Source organism: Pholcus phalangioides, unplaced genomic scaffold (genome assembly GCF_987345545.1).
Source record: "Pholcus phalangioides strain wild (caught in Gottingen) unplaced genomic scaffold, Ppha-v1.0 ptg000010l_1, whole genome shotgun sequence".
Taxonomy (NCBI): Eukaryota; Metazoa; Arthropoda; class Arachnida; order Araneae; family Pholcidae; genus Pholcus; species Pholcus phalangioides.
The window spans coordinates 14,454,229-14,476,972 of NW_028301603.1; positions in this window are offsets into that span (position 1 = coordinate 14,454,229).

Genomic DNA, 22,744 nt, shown 5'->3' on the forward strand with positions numbered 1-22,744 from the left:
GACCTGTGTAGCCACATGGGGTACCTCTCTAGGAAAGGGTGCCGAATACGAGTTGGTAGGTAAAAAAAATTGTTTAGCTGAGAAACGTCATCCGGGGGCACCAAAAATAGACCCCGCTCGGGCAGTGTTTTTTCTCTTGAAAAGAGAAAGGGGCAGTGCCTTTCTCTTTTCTGCCCCTACCCATTTGTATATCAAGGCCACCTTAAGATCATTGTAGACCCGGGGCTACAACGAGAGTTTTGGTTAGCTGTGTCAAGCAAGCATTTTTGCACCCTCTGGTAATGTTGAAGAAGAGGTGGAAACAATTCAGAAAAGAAACCATAATCGGTGTTCTTTACTAGAGACGGTTCCTTGGCCGTGCGACCTGCGCGGCTGTATGGGGCACCGGCAGGTGCGAATCCAGGTCGATGTGTCGGGAGAAGCGAATTGTATAAGTTCGTTGTATCGTCCCGTATTTTACGGGACACGAAAATTTTCCAATATTATTTGACTCTTACCTATCGCTCCCCTTCCCCTTCCTCCCTCCCTGGATCAGTTCCTGAGCAAAGGCAGACATCTTCAACTGCTGCCTTCAGATACCAGAGTCTCACACGTTAGCCTGGAAGATAAGGTTCCCTTCGTAGTCCTACGAACTTCCGTCGCCTGATAGGTCTTTCCAGGTTTCTGGAGCAGAATTTGCATAAAATGCACGGCAAAACCAGAGGAGGGCACCGACCCGACGTATGTGCCATCGAGGGAGTGCTGCAGTCAGGTGTGGGAGTACGACTTGCGGCCAAGACTGAGAGGGGGTTATTGACGTCACACACCCGCCCCCGCGAGAGTACAGCAATCAGGCGAGGCCATACGACTTGCGGCCTATGACTACTGAAGACCGATGCCGACAATCGAAGCGTTTGTTGTTTCGATTTTAATTATCTGTTGTATGATCTCAGATTGACGATCATTTTCATATATATTTAATTTTTGTTGCCATCGTCTGCGGTGACAATGTTTTGTTGTTCATAATAAAACTTTCCGGATACACCCATCCTACGGGAACGCTTCGATATCTCTCTGAGATGGGGAAGCGGGGTGTGTCCGGTCTTCAAAGGTCAAAGACTGTAATTGGGTGTCTTCTAGTTCAGCGTTTCTCTTAACCTTTTTTAGCCCATGGTCTTCCTTTGGACAATATTTCCTTCTCGTGACCCTCTTTGTCTTATCCAGGGCCCAAACTTATTCAGGAGTGAGACTTTCTTCAATTGAATTGAGTTTAGTTGGTACTAAATTCATAATAAATAAATAATTTATAAATAAGGTTGATATCTGGACCCCTGGGGGCCCAGGTTGTGGATCTAGAAGGGGGCGAGCAAGTCATCCGTCCCAAGTAAATTATATGGGAAAAAATTGGTCTGTTCCGTAACATACGGAACTAAACAATCAATCGCCCCTCCTGAAATACCACCCTAGATCCGCGCCTGCCATGGCTACAGTTGAGTGAGCTTTCCCCCTCTTGCGTCGAGAGATTGCAGGCATTCAGACTTTGCAGGGCCGTCGCAACATCTTCGGTTCTGGGTCAAACTGATGTTGTGGGGGCTCCATACTCAAAGAAGTAACAGCTTACATATTCGCATACTTTCCTGTGAAAATCTGTGGTCTCATCATGGAGATCTTCTATGGACATGAGGGCCTCAGTATGATACTCAGATTGTCCCTCCCCCCAGTGCTAAGATGGTCCGAACAGTGCTATCTGAGTGCATCGAGGTCCTTTCCGGTTGCCTCTAATGCAGAAGAAGGCCTTCGTGATAATGAGATATGATTAAGACTTTCCAGATTAAGCTTGTAAATTGATAGGCAGAGGCATTTCTTGTCGGGTAAAGTCCCTCAGAAAAGTCATTTTGATCCATGGGGGGTCCCATGACCTGTCCCATCCCCTGGATTCTGGCTTTGGTGGAGTCTGAAAATATTCACATTTTTTCCCGACCATATTTCACTGAAAAGTTCACAGCCGAATTTTTTTTTTCGCAGTTCCCTGTGCCAACTTGTGCTCTTAAATGCCTGTCGTGGGCGTGGGCGTTGGCGAGATACGGGGGGGGGCATTGCTACCCCCAGCGTCAAAGGTGGAGTCGTTTGCCGCTGTGGTGGTCGAGTGGTTATAGTGCCGGACTCGTGATGCGAGGATCCGGGTTCGAACCCCACAGTGGTGATCGGCTGAAGTTGGTTTTCTGTGGTTCCCAACTTCAAGGCGCAAATGCGAGCCGATCTCCCCGTTAAAAAGTCTCGCCACAGAGAGCAACAGTCCTACAACGGTAAATCATTCAACCATAAACACTTCACTCATAGTTAGTAAAAACTGGGGACAGATGACAGCACTACACATAACAAGCATTACACAGAAACAAACTATACGTCAGGTTGCACTACACGTACACGCACATTCCCGCATTTACCGATTCGTTGGGGGGTTCGGCGGGGTGCATGTGTGGTGTAGCAGTAGTAGGTAGGGGCTCGGGGATCCATGATGTTCTTAAGTCAGCCACCTCGTTGGGCAATTTGCCTGTTGTGGCGTTGTATTTGTATTTGTATTTGATCTAATGTATATGTGTATATATGAATTGACATCATCATCATCACGCCCCCGCAATAATGACCGTGCCCTCCCAGACGTTTAAGTCTATCTCCGCCTATGGTCATGGGGGCTACTCTTTCACTTAATTTTTCCCTCGTGGCCTCCTTAGATTATCCCAGGACCGCAAGGGCCCCACCCCCCCCCCCCCCAGATATTGAGAACCACTGTTCCACCTTGTCCTCAGTGAATTGAATGGCTTCTTTGGGTTGATTCGCGTCAACTCTCGTCGAGAGATCGTCAAGCGTCAACTCTATAATTTTGTAAGGTACTGAAGCAAACGGGGAGGGGGGGGGGGTCGATATTTCATGATGCCTAGGCATATTTCCGTCGGGTTCGTAGGTATGGGTGCCTTCAACCTCTTCACGATCACTAACGTAATATTACGTTCAAACACCAGAGGAATAAATTCAAACAAGTGCACTGTTTACTTTCCTCTATTTTCGTCATCACGAAGCTTTATACTGACCATATTTCTACGGAAGTTGCTATGCAATTGTTAATGTTTTTTTCCCCACATATATGATGCATACGCGTTCTCTTGAACACGTAGGGTGAGGGCGGAAGAACCTTGAATGCGAATGCGAAGTGGTTAAATGCAAAGAATACTCGCCAAGCCGAGAAGAGAATAGGGGAAAAAAATGCACCATTTTCCACACCACCCAAGAGGTATGGTGCCAGGCGCGTTACCCCTTTTGTGTACGGCGGGTTCCCACGTAGGCATATTTCCGTCTTCATCCTGCGCAACCCATCGAAGATCTTCTCTCGACGGGCCCCAGAGCAGCAACCGCAAGTTGGTTGGTTGGGTGCCCTGGTAGAGGCCTCGCCCGTACGCCACGTTTCGACCGAGCCCCGGACCCGGTTAAGGTCGTGTGGCTCGGCCCAACGATGGAAAGAAGCCTTTCGACAAGGGCCGCTTCCTCTGCCCCGGCTTCCTTGACAGTCGACCATCACGCGCGCGAGGGAAATGGCGACCGACCAGCTGCACACGGGGGCAAACTGGGGGTTGGTCATCCAAACTCGTCGTCTCCGAAGATGGGACGGGCCAAAGCCGTGGAGCGCTCCTCAGAGGCGGATGGATAAGAATGAAGCAGACTTGAAAACATCACGTTTCCAATCAAAACAATGGAATTTTTACATTGTTTAAGAAATTCGTTCCAAAAGCTTCAATAATGAAACTTCACAGCTCATTGTTTGATTTCTAAACACAGGAAAAACTCTGAGATAGGCTTCAACATACCTACACTAGGGTTTCCTCAACCTTCGGGTCGTCGCGGGGCTTCCATATGGGTCGTAGAAATTCTCTTACAGCCAAAGATTCTTGAGCTACGGGTCACGATTCCAACTTGACTCGCAGGGTCTTCCGACATATGTTACTCAAATTAACTAACAGCCCGCAACTAGGGAGAGTTGGGAAGCAAAGCCGCGTCTTAAGAGCATCATGGGCCAACTGACAGCCCGGGTTTCTTGACTTATGTAGCGCGAACAGGGCCTTAACTAGGAGGAGTTGGGGGAGCAGGGCCGTCTTAAGAGCATCATGGGCCCCCCCGGGCCAAGTGGTTTTTCTGAGCCTTTACCTCGTAAATTCTAGAAAATATCAACCAGGTCAACCAACTTGCGGCCTAGACGACGGCGGACCGATACTAGACCGATTCACTACTGAAGACCGATACCGACAATCGAACTGATATGTGGGAGCTGAACAATGGATGACTGTCATTAGCTGATTTACTCTGCGATTCGAAATTTTATATTTATTATTGACAATCATTAGATTTAGATTATTGACAATCATTAGATTTAGATTATTGACAATCATTAGATTTAGATTATTGACAATCATTAGATTTAGATTATTGACAATCATTAGATTTAGATTATTGACAATCATTCGATTAACTGACGATGGCAAGATTCTTATGGGAGGGCTATCATCGCATAATCTTGTTTATAATTTCGATTGTCGATTGGCGTTTTATGTTTAATCACCTGTTATATGATTTTAGATTGACGATCGTCTTCATATATATATATATATATTGGTTGCCTTCGTATGAGGCGAAATGTTTTGTTTTTATAATAAAACTCTCCGGATACACCCTCCCTTGGGGAACGCTTCAATATCTCTATGAGATGGGAAGCGGGGTGTGTCCGGTCTTCAAAGGTCAAGAGTCATCTGGAAATGTGCCGTGGGGTCACTTTTAAGCGATTTTGTAAATGCGGCCTGGGACGTTTAAGTGCTCTGGAGCTGTGCGGTAGATTACTCAGAGATGATCTGTAAAAATGTGTCGCTTATTTCATTTTTACAAAAATTTGGTTTGAGGTCGCGTGCCATATTGATGACCCCGAGGAACAAAAACTGGACCATATGCCCCCCCCCCCTAGTGGTACTGGGATACTTCAAGGGAGGCACAGAAGGAAAATGGAGGAAGGGACCATGACAGGTGCTTTGGAGGGTTGAAAGAGAGAGCTGAGAAGAAAAATTAAACTGCGAAGAAATGAAGCTTTTATATTAGTGAATAATTAATAAAGCTATTATATTATATTAGACTATACATTTACAGAATCCAACAAAACTACCCATAAAACCAGGGCCGTCTTAGTGCATGAACCCACCCAGTCCTCACCACCTACATTTTGCATCAGGTTCCCTGGATGGGGTTTTTCGCAGGCCCCCGGCTACATTTTCCACAGACCACTATATTATAGTGTGAAAAACAAAAAATGATGAAAACCATATCAGGCTCCGGGTTGCAGCTCTGTCAGTCCCACTCTTGTGTGTGGTCATGCCCGGGGGTCTCATATCCATAAGTGACCCCACCTTATGACATTTTGCATAGTACAATAAATTTTGAAAATAATTAGGAAATATGTAGGCTGTTTATTTCCAGCTAAGTATGGGACTACCATAGCATCACTTTGCCTGAGGTCCCCGTGATGTTGAGACGGTCCTGAATAGCACTCGGACCAGCGGGGAGCTCAATAAATTCTAGGCCAGTGGTCTGGAGGCCAATCTTATTTGCAAAATTTTCGTTCAGTATAAATTCACTGAAAAAATCAATTCAATACGTATAAAGGGATTTTGCTTCTAGATGAGGGCCGAAGACTCTGGGTAAGACAGGGGTGCCACGAGAAAAAAAATATGCTTCAAAGGGGACAACGGGTAGAAAAAGGTTAAGAAACACTGGTATAGACCAGTGGTTCTCAAAAGTGTGGGTCGCGACCCCACAGATGGTCGCATCACTGAACTAGGCGGGTGGGGTGTTCGCGAGATATTCTCCAAAATGAAAACGTGCTGAGCTAATTACTACCAGATGTATCACGCAATGTTGTTGTATCGAATTCCACTTGCTCAATAATCAATGTGTTAATACTTATACAGGGTGATTCAGAGAAAATCATCCGATTTCAGAATTGTATATTGCTGAATACTACTGCCTCGGCTTCGCTCGCGTGGATTTGGCAATCTGCAAATTGCTTGGCGATGATTTCTTCCAATAACATCTGAATCGCCCTCATGGGTGTTACAATTCCCTTCTTGGCGAGTAGAAGACCACAACTACTAATCAGACATGCGCCTCGTCCATATTCCTCTGCGGAACCTCTAACGAATTGGTACATGTTGGAATGTAGGCGTATGTATAGCGAATCTTTCCGTGAAGTTTGTTTCTGTGCAACGATTTCTTTCTTTCAAACCGAGCACAACTCAGGTCTATCACCATCTATGGGCAATTTACTACCTAGTGAACTGTGCCCGAAGTGTAACTGTGTGTGTACCTAACAGTCTGAATGCGCTTGTAGTGTTGTGTTTGATTTTTCAGTGCCGCCATCTACATTTCAGAAGTGAAGCGAGTGATGTGTTATAATTGAATTTGTGCTGTTTGTAGGTCTGTTGCTCTCTGTGGCGAGACTTTTTGAAGGGGAGAACGGCTCTCATTCGCGCCTTGAAGTTGGGAACCAACTTCAGCCGACCACCACTGTGGCGACGATCGGATTTGAACCCGGGACCTCGCGACGCAAGTCCGTCACTATGACCACTCGCCCACCACAGCGGTTATGTGTAGTGCTACTACTACACCACACATGCACCTCGTCCATATTCCTCTGCGGAACCTCTAACGAATTGGTACATGCGGGAATGTGCGTGTACGTGTAGTGAAACCTGGCGTGAAGTTTTGTTTTCTGTGTAATGCTTGTTATGTGTAGTGCTGCCATCTGCCACCAGTTTTCTAACTATGAGTGAAGTGTAATGGTTGAATGATTTATCGTTAGGCCTGTTGCTGCTCTCTGTGACGTGACTTTTTAATGGGGAGATCGGCTCTCATTCGCGCCTCGAAGTTGGGAACCACAAAAAACGAACTTCAGCCGACCATCGTCGCTGCGGTGACGGTGGGGTTCGAACCCGCATCTTCGCGATGCGAGTCCGTCATTATGACCACTCGACCACCGCCGCGGATATGGTGGTACATCTGGTTCGGTTCTGTTGCTCCTTTGCGTGGGGAACGGCGGATGGCTGCTTTAGTCTAAAGGCCGTGTGTAGGGAGCGTGGCTGTTGCTGTTTGTTGCTGCAATGGCGTGGGGCTCCGGCGGATGTGGATCCTGTGGCCGGGCTGGATGCCGGTAGGATTTTTTCCAGCATGGCCCAGCCGAAAGGTCAACCGCTTATATCTCGCAAGGGACAGAGTGGGGGGGGGGGGAAGGAGGAGTAATGTTTTGTGGTGGTGGTGGCGCCACCTGCAATCAATTTTTTAAACTATGAGTTTTTGCCCTCAACTCATAGAGCGTGAAGTGTAATAAATGAATAATTATAACGTTGTGTGTAGGCCTGTTGCTCTCTCTGCGGCGAGACTTTTTAACGGGGAGATCGGCTCGCATTTGCGCCTCGAAGGTTGGCTCACAAATACAGCATGGTGATTGGATGTGGGGCATAGAAGTCGCCAATTCTGAACCCTATCATTTCTTTTCCGCGCAACGATGATACTTGGCACGAGCGGGGAATTTTTTTCCCCCCGAATATTCTGAGGGAAGATGGACCACTTGCTGACGTCACGAGCAGCGTGCGGAGGCCTTCTATCTCCAGAAGGTGTTAATTTGAGCTAAATATCTGTACGATCTGTTCTACATCGTATCATATTCTTGTCGACAGGGAATTCTTTTATGGATTTTGGAATCCGAAAAAAAAACCAGCTTCGAAACCACGTCGGTGATAAAGAAATTTATATTCCCCTTTGGGGGGGGGGACACACAGTGCGAACACTTAGTAACTAAGATTTTCACCGCCCGGGGCAAACATTACTCTGCCACCCCCACAACTTCAAAAATTCGATAATTTTGTAATGATGTTCTTTGTTCCCACCTAAAACTGCCTCCCCCCTAAATTCTGCCGCCCGGGGCAGTTGTCCCTAGCTCCCCCCACTCCCGCATAAGGCTTCGAAACCGGGCGGCAGGTGTGCTCGAGCCGCCCCTGTACACACGGCGGGCTAATGGTTTTGCCAACCTGTGGGGCTACTCTAATTTCGCCGCCACCAACCCCCCACCCATCCATTTTAGTCTAATTTTCTTGACCACTGATTCGCCAAGTTCGACGTCCTGACCCACTTAGCTATTTTTAAACATGCCTCTGCATCTAAGCTATCCATTTGGTCACTCACACGCATGCGTTTTTGCTTGGTTGCTGATCGGCCTGGTCACTTGTTCTGTTTTTGTCACTCCCATGCTTGCAAATGCCACTTAAGTCAACTGCAAATGTGCCGCTTTGTTCATTTTCACAAAATTAAGATTTGAGGTCACGGGCCACATTAGGCTCGAAGGACATGGGTTGAACATGTCGCCTTACGGCAACGCATGCTTGAAATCTGCATAATAATCGTAATTCTTGAATGCAATTTTCACAGGGTATTTAATTGAAGAGTTGATCAAGTGCTCGTGAGCACGAAATCTGGCATAACCATTGAGCACTGTTGGTGCTCGCGAGCAACAGGTTGAAAATGGCTGCTCTAAAATAACATATATTCACTGACAAATCGAACATTTTGACCCTAGTTGCAGCGAACCCTCCCACGCTCATAGCTCCCGCAAGGGCAGAGCTGACAGGGCTCTAGCGCTATACAGGAGCCCCATAAAAGATCCCAGCCTAAGGGCCCGGCTGCAGGATGTGGCAGCCCTCTCTGCTCGCCCCCCCCCCTTCCATGTCAAAGTCGGCTCCTGCCTCTCCCTAGAAATTTACATACTTGCTCTCAAAAAACTCATAGTACAAAATCTAATTATGCAGGTCTACCATGCAATTAAGGACTCGGATACGGTCCTTCAACTCAGCCCGATACAGCCCTGGTGGAGAGAGCACTACATTATCCAACAAACGGCGATCCATACCAGAATCGCGGACGCTATGATAGGGGCTGTGCTGTGCGGTCGTGTGGGCGGTGCCGTTTTAGCGCATGGGCTCACCCTGGTACGGCCTGGAGTCGGAGACCGCACGAAAAGAAAGTGCTTTGCCCAAAAATGATAACTTAATGAAATTTTTGAAAATTTACCTGACCTGTGGCGCCTATGGATGCTCTTAAGACGGCCCCGCGTGTTGGCATTGTGAGGACCCGATATTGATTGATATAACAAGGGGGCTTGAGCAAAGTAGGCACTAGAATGCCCGCGTGATTAGGACGGAAATGTTTGATTTGTCCCAGTCAACGTATATCTTACAAATTCGAATCACAAAAATAATGAGGCCCTGGGCTGCGTTGCTCTAACAGGCCGGGGGTGGGGGGGAATCCGGCTTTACCCCTTTGGCTTTTTAAGAATTGCAGCAAATTGGAACCAACCCGGAGAAAATATTAGCCAAATTGTCCTGCTGTTTTGATAAACTTGGCGAAAAAAGACTAACATAGATTCACTTTTCCTATCTATCTGATAGTTTATCGAGTTTTGGCGCTAATGGTGATAAGCAGCATGGGAATAATGATTAACAACAACGCCAAGTTGTTCTCCGTACGATCATTATTATTCTAAAAACATGAGATATTTGGCGAGAGAAAAAGCTATTTCCGAATAGCAATGTTGACCCTTTAAACTGACGGATACTCGGTTTTTAAGCTTTTGAGACGATTTCCCTTAATTTTTGGTCTTCTTGGGGGCCCGTGTCCCCCCCCCCTTCCTCAGCGTACGCCTCTGGTTGTGACCAGCTTGACTAATCCCAGGCGCTAAATCCAAATGGGCTACTAAAAAAAAACTCATATTGGCGCCTAAAATTTTCTATGTATGATTTCTAACTAGGGCAAGAGAGAATTATGCTTGGCTCCTTAAATATTTGGTTAGCGCCAAGATATTTTTTCCCTCCATTTGACAATCCCTGGGTGTAGATAGCTTCCACATCCAGGAGCAGGGCACCTAGGCAGCGACCTTTAACAGGCCCCCCCATGTCATCTTTTTTCATGGGCTTCTCTATAGTTAATTTATAGCATGAGAAACAAAAAATGATGACAATCGTCCCGGGCCCTGTCAGCCTCACCCTTGGGGGGGGGCGTGGTTATGAAGATTCACAAAATACAAAGACTAAGCGTAATCGAGAGTTTGGCGCCACCTCTGGCTCGCCAATAGTGAATTCAGCTAGAAATTAAAAAAAAAAAAACGGACAGAAACAGATGAAATTATATACTGTGCGAGACGATTTTGTACATCGAAAAGCGCGCCAATTTTTTTACACCGAATCCATCGCAAATACAAATTAAGGTCCGTCCTATCTGATCCCGTACGTGGGGCCGACGTGGTGTCATCCTCTTGGCTTTTCACCGCCACGCGCCAACTTTATCGGCCAGTTTCTTGAGGCTCTCGTCGGCGTCGACGGCTTCCCTGACGTCCTTGGCCGACACTTCGATCTGCCCTCCGGCGTGGGCGTTCTTTCCGGCCATCTCCAGGACCTCGGCCGTGACGTATTCCATGATGGCGGACATGTAGAGTGCGGCCTGCTTGGGCACCGGCTTGCCAACCGCGCCGGCCTCTCGCTCCAGGAACTTGCGCATCTCTTCGACCGGGAACACGGTGTTTGATATGTCGAATTTTGGCTGTTTTTTCTTCGGCTGCTGCTTCTGTGGCATGGTGGTGGGCTTTTTGGCGACGACGCTAGCTCGATCTCTCAATTATTCGTTCACGGGGTGCGTATGGGTGACGGTCACTGGGCTTCTCTGGGGAGAATTTTGGCACCGGGCGAATGTGGCCTCCAGTCAAAAGTTTTGCCTCTTTATATACGTTCTAAAGCAAACCACCGTCATTCTAAATAATAGGTCGTGGATCAATTGGAGGTGGACTTTTCAATGGCTGTTCATGTCCAGTTCGTAGATGGCACGGGATTGGTATGCAAAATGGCGGACAATGAGGGGGTATATGTCGGGGTCAAAAACGAATGCTGAAGTCGGAATATACAGAGTTACGGCAGCGTTTCTCATCCTATTTCTCAACATTACTATACTAAGTCTCTCTGATACTTAGGTTCACCATGCATCATCAAGGAGAATGCAGGAAATTGCGATCCTAAATAAGGGATATCACTAAATTTGGCCAAAAAATTGCAATTTATTGCTTTAAATGCAATTTGATAATTACTGCTAAAATTGCTGAAGGTGTGGAAATAAAAATCTGCTGCAAACGGCGGTATAAACAAAAATGGATGTTATTTCACCAACTATTTCTCTCATTAATTCTGAATTTTCATCAATTCTGAAGGGGTTTTTCCCGTCCTACAATAATTTCCAATTTTCATCAATTCTGACGTTTCTTCTACCGTTAATTCTGAATTTTCTTCGATGCTGAAATTATTTCTTCGATCATCGATTCTGGAATAATTTCTTCCATTATCAATTCTGGAATTATTTTTTCCATTATCAATTCTGGAATTATTTCTTCTCTATCGTAAATTCTGGAATTATTTCTTCTCTATCGTAAATTCTGGAATTATTTCTTCCATCGTAAATTCTGGAATTATTTCTTCCATCATAGTTTGTTTTGCAGAGATTCTTTCTCAAACTTCTTTGGGGAACTGCGACTAAGCTTAGGGTAAGAGGCAGAATTAGCAGCATCTGCGGGTGGAAAAAGTTTGAGAGAGAGAATCCCTGGGCTTAGGGGCCCATATGTTGATTTTTCAAAAATGACTAAAAAATATTTCATTCAATTGCAAATCAAAGCGAAAAATCTCGTGTGAATAATGTCGAATAAACATCTCCTCAAAATTTCAGAATTTTTGGTGTAACAGTTTTTTTTATTTGTTCTTCTAATCTTAAGGATGAGCTTTACTACAACAAGCAACATCGTTTAAGTACTTGGGGAGCTTGGATCACGGAAGACGGCTACTGAAGCAATGGCGTAACGTCTAGTATCGCCCTTGCTAAACAAGGATTGTTAACGAACAAAAAACTTACCGATTAAACTACGTAAACGCCTGATTAAGGTTGTATGTGTGGGTCTACCTCACTATGCAGTATGCCCCCCCCCCCATAATAGATCGGGATGAGGCTGGGATCTTTGGCGGGCCCCCAGACCAGACTTTTGACGGTCCCTTCTATATTGAATTTATAGCGTGAAAAAAAAATTATGATAGTTGCCCCGGGGTTGCAGCCCTGTCAGTCCCGCCCTTGTGGGGATCATGCAATACGGATCAGAGACCTTATCTGGACCATAAACAAGAGAAACGCGAAACGATTGGAAGCACTGGAGATGAGATGCTGAAGGCGCATGGAGGGCAGTTGTTGAAACGTCTCTCACACATAAAGCAATCATTTTTGAATTACGGGACGCATATAATTCAAATTCCTCTTTTCTGAGCTGTCTGCATCCTTAAACTACTCATTCGGAAATTACGAATGATTAAGAATGTCTTGATGAAGAAATGAATTACCGAAGCTAGTCACGTGTTTGAAAAAAAAAATCGCATTCGAAACACCCTCTTGTAGTGAATGCATGGGCGGAGATACGGGGAGACCGTGGGGGGTATTGCCCCCCCCCCCTCCCCAAGCGTCAAAAGTGGAGCGGGCCGATTTAATGTATATGTGTATATATGAATGATGATGATGATTACGGATCAGAGACCTTATCTGGACCATAAACAAGAGAAACGCGAAACGATTGGAAGCACTGGAGATGAGATGCTGGACGAACATCATCATCATCGTCCCCCCCCCCCCACCCCAGACTTCCAAGTCTAAGTCCGCTTATGACCGAAATGTATACAAGTCATCTCCGTCCCCGCCGGGACTCGAACATTGGCCCTCTTGCATACCGGGCAAGCACGCTATGCGCACGAATCCCGGCGGAAACAAGATGACTTTTCTTTCCGAGTTCACCTCTTCATAATATCCAGAAAATATCTGTTTCCTTGATATACTGGGCTGAAGAAAAAGCCGTCTACATTCACTAAGTTTCCTAACTTTCTGATGAACAGTTACAGCTGAAAACAGTTCGAAACAGGGTAACTTCGATTCCGTACACACTGTATGTCTTTCCCCAGTCCTATATTTTCTCATACCAAACTCGATAAAAAAACTTTCTTGACGAATATATCTCGAACGAATACAATGCAAATTATTATTCCAAGGAGAAAAAAATACACGCGGACACGAAAACGTCATTCCTCCACCCCGTCAAGGCATCTCTCGATATTCATTGGTCGATCGATCAAACCACGCCTCTCAAGTACTCCCATCAACCAATCACTAACTCGTAAAACAAAAAGAACACGGATTTCCTAACGTGAATTAATCTTCCATGCCAAAAAAGATTCAGACTTCACATTTTTGTGAAAAAAATCATAAGATTATCAATATTATCATCATCAAAGGGGAAAAAAAAATTATCATCCACTTCATCATACGCACATACCTTCAATATAATACATCTTCACCCCGTATTACGATTAGAAAAAAAAAAAGGCCTATGGGCGGCTAGTACCGGCCCATCCATAATTATCAAAATGAATTCACAATTTTTTTTACTTCATTTTTCTACTTGTATATTATTATTATTATTAACCCTTTCAATCTCCGAACCCTGTCATACTGTACGAGGAACCCCGTCCGCACGACGGTTATTAAGCTTTCATGCATCCATCTTTTTATTTAGCCTAGGCGGCCTATCCATATTAAAAATAGATACAATGTTGCAATTTTTAGTTACCACGGATGGTTATAATGTAACCGTTTTTTCTGGATTGGGTTTTGACTGATGAGTATCATGGTACCCTGAAGGGTTTTTCTTTTTTACCCTGGTTTAGTTGGTTGGTGTGTGTGTGTATATACACAGGCATTGCAATTATTCCGACGGCCCGCCTAAAAGAGACCTGTGACTTCTTTCCTTTAGCCCTAGGTGTGTTATGATTGATGGTATTTTAAACGTATCGTACGCCATTTCTTTTTTGTTTCTTTTTTGATTAAGGTGGAGGGAGTACGGATGGAAACAACGTGTGGATGGAAATTACCGGCTGCCATTGGGGAGTTTCGTGACTTTGAAATGTGTGGGAAAATTGGTTTTTATTTTGTTGTTGCAGGCACGTATATATAATATTATCGTGACGTTGGTTATTTTTTTGAGGTATAAGCTTGGGACCCCTCGAGTGCTGAGAAGAATCAGCTGAGAAAGGTAAGATATCGTCTATTTGGAATTATAATTATGAAGTAAATTATCTCCACTTGAAATTTCTAGATAATTGAAGCTTAATGTTATATTTCGTACGCAGCCGTATTTGCAATTTCTTACGGTCACTTTAGCCTAGGTACCCTTTTTGAATTCTCCCGAGGACTCAATGCGAGCAGAGCCGTCTTAACAGAATCAAAGCTCCCCTCACCCCGGGGAAAGAGATTTTTTTTTTTGGGAGGGGGGGCTCTCCATAGAAGTAGGTGCCTTTAATACAGGTGTCTTCAACCTTTCTCGGGTCACGAGCACCGCCTAAGCCCATCGTCAAACGAAGAGAACCCCTTACGGCAACTGTAACAAACTTATGTTTGAAATCTGCATTAATTGTAATTCTTGAATGCAGTTTTTTGAAGAAGTTTATTGAAGCGTGTGCTGATCAAGTGCTCGCGAGCGTGAAATCGGACATAAGCATTGAGCACTCTTTGTTCTACAAGGAGTACTTTGGTTCCTCCGAACAATAGGTTGAATATGTTGCTGCTTTAATCTGAGGGCGCGAACATAGCGCACTCTGGTTTCCGATTCTGCAAGTCGGCGAAGTTGCCGATTGGAACTAGAAATTTACGTTTTTAACCAATCCATCAAGGCGACGATTCCGAGATTCGCGAACCAGCGTGCACTATGTTTTTACTCTTAAAATGGAATCGGGTCATATTATCGTGAGGCTCCTTCTACACTTGAGGTGGCTGAGGTGGGCCCATGCGTCGAGACGGCACTGACTCCTTGCTTGCGATATGTCATAGTTGCTCTTTAGATTTTCATTTTAGTTGGACATAGGGCAGCAACTAAGTGATTGGTCATCCAGGGCAAGCACGTATTTTGGCATCCCCCCCCCCCCACACCATCAGGAAATCTTTCTAAACCATATACAACCACACGTCTGGTGTTCCTCAGGAGTCCAACCTTGGTCCGTTACTCTTTCTCATTTTTGTAAATGACTTACCGTTGTATCTTCAAAATAGCCGTTGCCTTATGTTTGCTGATGACCTAAAATTTCCTCGATCAATTCAGTCCATAGAAGACTGATCGTCTCTTCAAAATGATATATTCCGTCTGAATGATTGGTGCCGTGACAACAATCTGGGTCTGAATTTTTCAAAGTGCAGTGTCGTTTCATTCACGCGAAAATTGCATCCATTGCTTCAAATGGTAATGGATTTAGGTGTAATTTTCAAGAGTGATTCGAACTTCAGCGCTCACCCCCAAAGCGTCCTGACAAAGTCCAACAAGTCACTTGGCTTTACCGTTAAGTCGTGTGAGCTATTCACCTCTGTTCCAGTGATGGTACGACTTTATTTCGCATATGTCTTACCCTCACTTGAGTATGGCTCAGTGATATGGGGCCATATTCCTACAGTGATGAGCGTACGTATTGAACGTGTACAGAAAAAACATTTTTGAGGTCAGTATTCCGGAAGACTTTTGGTGTGCACCTTCCAGATGCGCCAACTTCGGATCTTCTCCCTTTTTTTTTCAAGGTGACATCTCTCGATAGCAGACGTACGACGCGGTAACTATCATTCCTACACAAAGTTCTTCACGGCAAAATCGATGACTCTTATCTCAGGAGCCTACTTAACATCCCCGTGCCATCTCGCGAGCGACGGGCTCATAGTTCCCGCAACTGTTTTTATTTACCTCGTGCACGCACGAACATTTTAGATACTTTACCTATTTTGCGGGCACGTAAAAATTGCAATATACGGGTGAATTCCCAGATATTTTTCATAAAGATTCCTTATTCCACTCTAGGTACTGTACACATTTCTTATTAATGTGTTTCTTTTTCTCCAAGAGTGCTTTGGTATCACGATTCTTTTATTCTTAGTTTTTCCTCTTGTTCTTTCATTTGATTTTCATATCAATTTCCTTCTGTTTACTTTTCTTATTGTATTTTTGAGAAATTCATCTCATATTTTCGGTTTTTTTATTTTTTGGGTAGACGTTGGCATCGCCTTTATTAATTATGTGGTTTTTTTTTGACGAATTATTATCATATTTTACTTTCCTTTTTACATTGTATTTTTTGGTATTATTTATGTCCGTAGTGGTTTCCAATCTCTGTAATTGGGCTCAGGCTGTTGAGATGTGTGTAAATGAATAAATTAATGAAGGACCCAATGGTGACTAGAGCCAACACTATCTCTAGCAGAAGGCCTCCACGTAAAGCTCGTGACGCCACTGAAGAATGGTCATCTCGCCTATAACCATTGGATGTACTGCAAAAAAAAAGTAAAGATGGCGCATGCGACGGCCTGCTATATCCAATGGCTATAGGTGAGATGACCTTCTTCAGTGACGTCACGACCCCAACTTCAAGGCGATCTCCCGTTTAAAAAGTGTCGCCACGGAGAGAAACAGACCTACAAACAGTACAAATGTAATTCAATCATAAAACATCGCTCACTTCACTTCTGTAATATAGATGACAGCTCTGAAAAAAAATCAAACACAACACTACATACGCACTCACACAGTTACACTTCCGGCACAACTCACTAGGTAGTAAATCGCCCATAGAGATGGTGATAGACCAAAGTTGTGCTCGGTTTGAAAGAAAGAAAGTGACCTCACGAGCTTCGCGCTGGAGGGCTTCCGCTATAGATGGTGTTAGTAGAGCCGTCTTAAGAGCATCAAAGGGTGCCCCCCGGGCAAAGTAATTTTTTCTGGGGACCCCTACAAAATTAGAAGCACGTGATTCCTAAGTTGTAACCGGATCTCATTATCGTGAGACCCCCTTTCCGCATTTTGAGTGCCCGTGCCGTGATCATGTGAGCCCCATGCGTCAATACGGCACTGACACCACATGCGATATGCCATCTATACATTCTCATTTCAGTTGGATCTCTTTAGCTTGACCCGGTTCTAGCGTTTTTCAAACTTTCCCAATTGCGGATTGGTGAAAGTAATTGAACATTTCCACGGACCGGCAGAAAAAACGGAGCGTAATTAACGTAATTGAAAGTAATTTGCGGACCGGCAAAATATATATATAAAATAATAATATTATAAGTAAATGCAGTAGTTTTAATTTGCGGACCAGCAAAAAGTAGGTAAGGGGTCATTCAAGTATTAAGTCAACATCGGGGGGGGGAGGGGGTTTCGGATTTGCTGACTTTTGATGACAAGGGGGGGGGGGTTGAAGGTTGCTTACGTCATCAACCACCCTTTTTGAAGATATGAAATATTCTAAGCTGCTGACGAAATTTTGCTGACGAGGGGGGGGGGGTCAAAAATGGCCAAAAATCTGCTTACGTAACACTTGAATGGCCCCTAAATAGGGGAAAAAACAAAAAGATCTGCGGACTCTAAAGTAGCTTTTAGCTCATTCCCAAATCTCCCGCGACACATTTCCAGATGACTCCAGTGGCCCACGGCACATTTTTAGATCACCCGAGTGGCTCGAGGCACATGTTCAGATCACCCGAGTGGCTCGAGGCATATTTTCAGATGACTCAAGTGGCCCACGGCAACCCTAATTTAGGTTTTGGTTAGCTTAAATAAGATTAAATGGCAATTAATTTAGTCTGTTGGATCAGTTATCTGTACGATAAACGGTCTCATTCTGCGCCGCGTGAACCGAATGAGGGCTATTTCGAGCCAGCAGAAACGTGTAACTTTATCGCGGTAAGCGTTTGTGGTTTCCTACACTGGCGCATTATCTGTCCTGCCATCTGCACATCCACGTATTTTGGCGCAATAAAAGAGTGAGACAGAAAGGAAGGGAAAGTGAAGACCCACGAAATGCACGACGCATTTGACTCCTCCAAAGAAGCAGTCGGCCAATCACGCCCGACGTAAAACGCTGACACGAGGCGTGTTGCAGGAAAGCAGTCGTACTTTCTTTTCTCTCCAGCCGAGCACAATATTCGGGTCTATCGCCATCTATGGGCGATTTACTATCTAGTGAGTTGTGGCGGAAGTGTAACTGTTTATGTGTACCTAACAAGTCTGAGTGGGTATATGGTGTCGTGATTTTTCAGTGCTGCTGAACCAGACATGCACCTCGTCCATATTCCTCTGCGGAACTTCTAACGAATTGCTGCATGTTGGAATGTGCGTGTAGTGAAGTTTGTTCCTGTGTAATGCTCGTGATGCGTAGTGCTGCCATCTGCCACCAATTCTTTTCTAGCTATGGGTAAAGTGTAATGATTGAATAATTGTATTGATGTGTAGGCCTGTTGCTCTCTGTGGCGAGACTTTTTAAAGGGGAGATCGGCTCGCACTCGCGCCTTGAAGTTGGGAACCACAGGAAAACTAATTTCAGCCGACCACCACTGTGGCGACGATTGGGGTTCGAGCCCGAGACGTCACAACGCGAGTCCGTCACTCGGCCACCACAGCGGCAAACAGTAGTACTTTCTTTCAAGGTCTATCTCCATCTATGGGTGATTTACTACCTAGTGAGTTGTGCCGGAAGTGTAACTGTTTGCGTACGTAACAGTCTGAGTGCGTATGTAGTGCTTTGTTTGATTTTTCAGTGTCGCCATCTATATTTTAGAAGTGAAGTGAGTCAAGAAAACCTTGACCTTAAAACCGTTAAGAATTAGTTATAGCTGAGACCACGAAATATATACGTCGTACTAAGCGGGGAAACGTTATAAGTGGGATGCGGCTTAAATTCATAAATGCGGATAAACCGTTTTACCCAGGGCCGTAACTAGGCAGGTGCAACAGGTGCACCCGCACAGAGCCCACTTGGAAGGGGGGACCCTAAATGAAGGGGCCAGAAGGGACCTTAATTCAAATTCTTGCACCGGGCACAGGAATGGTTAGCTACGGCCCTGGTTTCACCCGCATTTAATGCTTAAAAAAAAAGCAAAGTTAATAATCCCATTTAAAGCAAAGTTATGTTAGGTGCTGTTCATGCGTATACGCTCCAAAGCCCTGAAATTCTGTCAAGAAACCCTTGGCCTCACCATCATTTTCGGACCCAGGCAAAACGTCTGAAGGGCAGCTTTGCACACATCACTCTTTATTCTTCTAGAAATTGGGTCAAGGCATGCCCTTCCCCCCCCCCCCCCCGAAATGCTTCACGTCCTCCTAAACTAATTGTATTATCTAGGAGGTCGTGAATTTTTGACAACTTGCGTACTCGTTCACATGCATTCTGGAGGCTTGACTACTCCTCTTACAGCATATATACTCAACCTATGGCCCGCGGTCCAAATGCGTCCCTCGGAGTCATCTGATGTGGCTCGCGACCTCTAAAACCTTCATTTGTAAAAATAAACTAATCGGCGCCTTTCCCAGATTAGTTAAGTGGCCCGCAGTACATTACAGACCACACAAGTAACCGGAGGCACATTTGCAGATCACTTAAATGACGTGCCGCACATTGCCACTTCAATTAAATGGTCCGCGGCTCATATCTAGGTTACTTAACGGACTTGCTGCACACTCCCAGATCACTTAAGTATTTCCAGTTCAATTAATTGGCCCCACACTCTCGAAAAGGTTGGGCACCTTTATCCTAGAGCAGAAGTCTTCAACTGTTTTCCCAGTCATGAGCACTGCCCCATCATCAAAAGAAGAGCACCCTTATGGCAAGTTTGACATACGAATGCACACAATCAGGATGATTTCAATCCTTGAATAAAATTTGTACAAAGTGTTTAATTGGAACGTTGATCAATATTGCTAGCGAGCGGACCATGAGCATCAAGCACTCTGACTATTTCAGGGAGCACCGCGATGCCGCGAGCAACAGATTGAAGGTGCCTGTACTAGAGGATTGCGTATCTCCAGAAATGGTCGAGAGAGGATTCCTTTGCTTACTCCCTACGCATGCGCATCCCTAGAAGTGTTAGGAGACTTTCTGGCCTCTAAACATCCGTGCGAGCTTCTGCACCCCTTGAAATACGTAGAGCACTCTCGTTGATTCTCCTAGACATGCGTACTAGGCTTGTGTACGTCTAAAATGCGTAGAAGGCGTGTTTACTCAAACTGGCGTGTCTTCCCCAAACATGAGTACCTCTAAAAATGCTTAGAAGTCTTGCTGATTCTAAAATGTCCGTAAGTGCTTGTGTATCCCTATCCTCCCCCCTTATAAGGGTAGGGCTGACAAGGGGGTCCGCCGGGAGTCCCGGCACAACTGTCGTCATGTTTTGTTTTATACTATAAATTCACTATAGCAGAAGGGGCCCGTGAAAGGTCTGGCTTTTGGTGGCCCGCTAAAGATTCCAGCCTAGCGGCCCTGCTGCAGGATGTGGGAAGCATAGTGCCCCCATACCAACCCACCCCCCCTCCCAAGGAGACGTGCTAACATCCTAGGCATACTGCGTACAAGACTTGTATTTGCCTAGAAAAGCTTATAAAGCTTCGTATTTTATGGCATAATTAATTTTTTTTTGTTTTAACGAAATTGCTCATTATTTATCGTGTATGCTTATGCTTAAATGGTCAGTTACGTGCCTTCAGGAGCACGCGTTCCACAGGTTGGGAACAACTTGTTTATTAAAAAAACAGTATGTGTTCCTAAAAATTTTTCCCGTTAGATTCCAGCATTCGCACGGTTGTTGGTCGATTGCAGTTTTCTTCTGTTTTCCAACTTTGAGGTAAAAAAGCACGAGCCCATCTTCTCCGTTAAAAAAAAAAAAAAAAGTCTCGCGACAGACCCCCCGATAACGGTACAAGTATTCAATCAGTCACGCTTCACTCATAATTCGGAATGTAGGTGGCGGCACGTGTACCTCTGGGAACACAATCGCCCCTGAGAGCGGATTTAAAAAAAAAAAAAGAAGGAAATTGTGTCGTATATAATGGCGATAGAAAGAGGATGTGTGTGTGCTCCGTTTAGATCAAGGGCGTTCAACCTTTAAGAAAGTGTTGACTTCTTAATTTGAACTTGAGTAATCTAGAACAGCGACGCAGGTTGGTTAAGCGTAAATAAACCGAGGATCACTTGAGTGATCTAAAAATGTGTCGCGGGACAGTCGTCTGTAATTGCACTGCGGGTCACTCAAGTGATCTGAAAATGTGTGTCGGGTTACCCAAGTGCTCCGGAAGTGTGCTGTATGCAGGGACGAGCTTAAGTATTTTTTGGTCCTTTAGAACAGCTTCTGTCAAAACTCTAGGCCACAGGGTTCAATGTCTGAATTATAGGTCTGAGACACACAATATTTTAAGCTAGCTATTGCTTTTTGAAGTTAAAACGTCATTTCCATCCCGTAGCGGACTGCGATGTAAGGCCTGATACCCAGGGCCGTGCCCTAAGACGGCACTGATGATACCACAGGGAGAAATTGAACATACGACCGCCCTACCTGAGATGAGGCGGTGAACAAGAGTTTACTCCTAGCATTAGTTACCATTAATACTATTCAAAATCATTTAAATATATATAAATTTATTTTTTAAAAAATTATTAAATGTTATTTTATTCAGAATTTTCGACATAATGTAATTTATTTTTTTTTAATAAAAATATTCAGAAATGGTTTTAATTCCATAATTAATGATTATAAATTGAAGCTTTCTTGTTAAAAAACTTCGTTCATAGATGGCGCTACAAAAGGCACTATTAATTTCAATCGAATCGTTCGTCAGGCTTCGGCGAGTGCTTGCAGCGACTAAAACGAACACATACCGTGACAAAGCCACGCGAACCGACGATTATGTTGGGTGAAATATAATTATCAATAGTGACAATCCGCGTTATATATTTCACTTATAGTCGTAGTCAAAAGAGTAATGGAGTATTATTCCGCTTTTAATCGATATTACTAAACTGCCGTAGACAAACGATGCTGTGAAATATATATTTAAGAACGTTTCATTTCAATCCTTATACTCCAAATGTCTGAGGTTTTTATAAGGATCATCTCCGGTCAGTGCCGTCTTAAGGCGCGGGCCCACCCGGGTACGGTGAGTACCCACCGGGGTCCTCAAGAGAATAAGGGTCTCACAAAACTGATAACTGGTTAAAATTTTCGAGAAATTTCTAGGTAGACTCCCTGCAAAAAATCAGTTGGCCCGGGTGGGGGTCCATGATGCTCTTAAGACGGCCCTGTCTGATCTTACTATTGTTGCAGCACCATTTTGTTGTAGTTTCGGTTACGCCCGCAAAATTGAACCAAAGTTACAAGTATCGGGAAACGAAAATGTTGACCAAGTTTTTATTATTATGAGTAGAGAGCCCGCGGATTATACGCATTAAAAAAGTGGCGAAATATGCTCTAAAATTACGCAAATATGCACTTAAAAATGCCAAACTATGCACTTAAAAATGCCAAAATATGCACTTAAAAATGCCAAAATATGCACTTAAAAATGCCAAAATATGCACTTAATTTCCGAAATATGCCCTAAAAATGCCAAAATACACTTAATTTCCGAAATATACCTAAAAATGCCAAAATATGCACTTAAAAATGCCAAAATATGCACTTAAAAATGCCAAATATGCACTTAAAAATGCCAAACTATGCACTTAAAAATGCCAAAATATGCACTTAATTTCCGAAATATGCC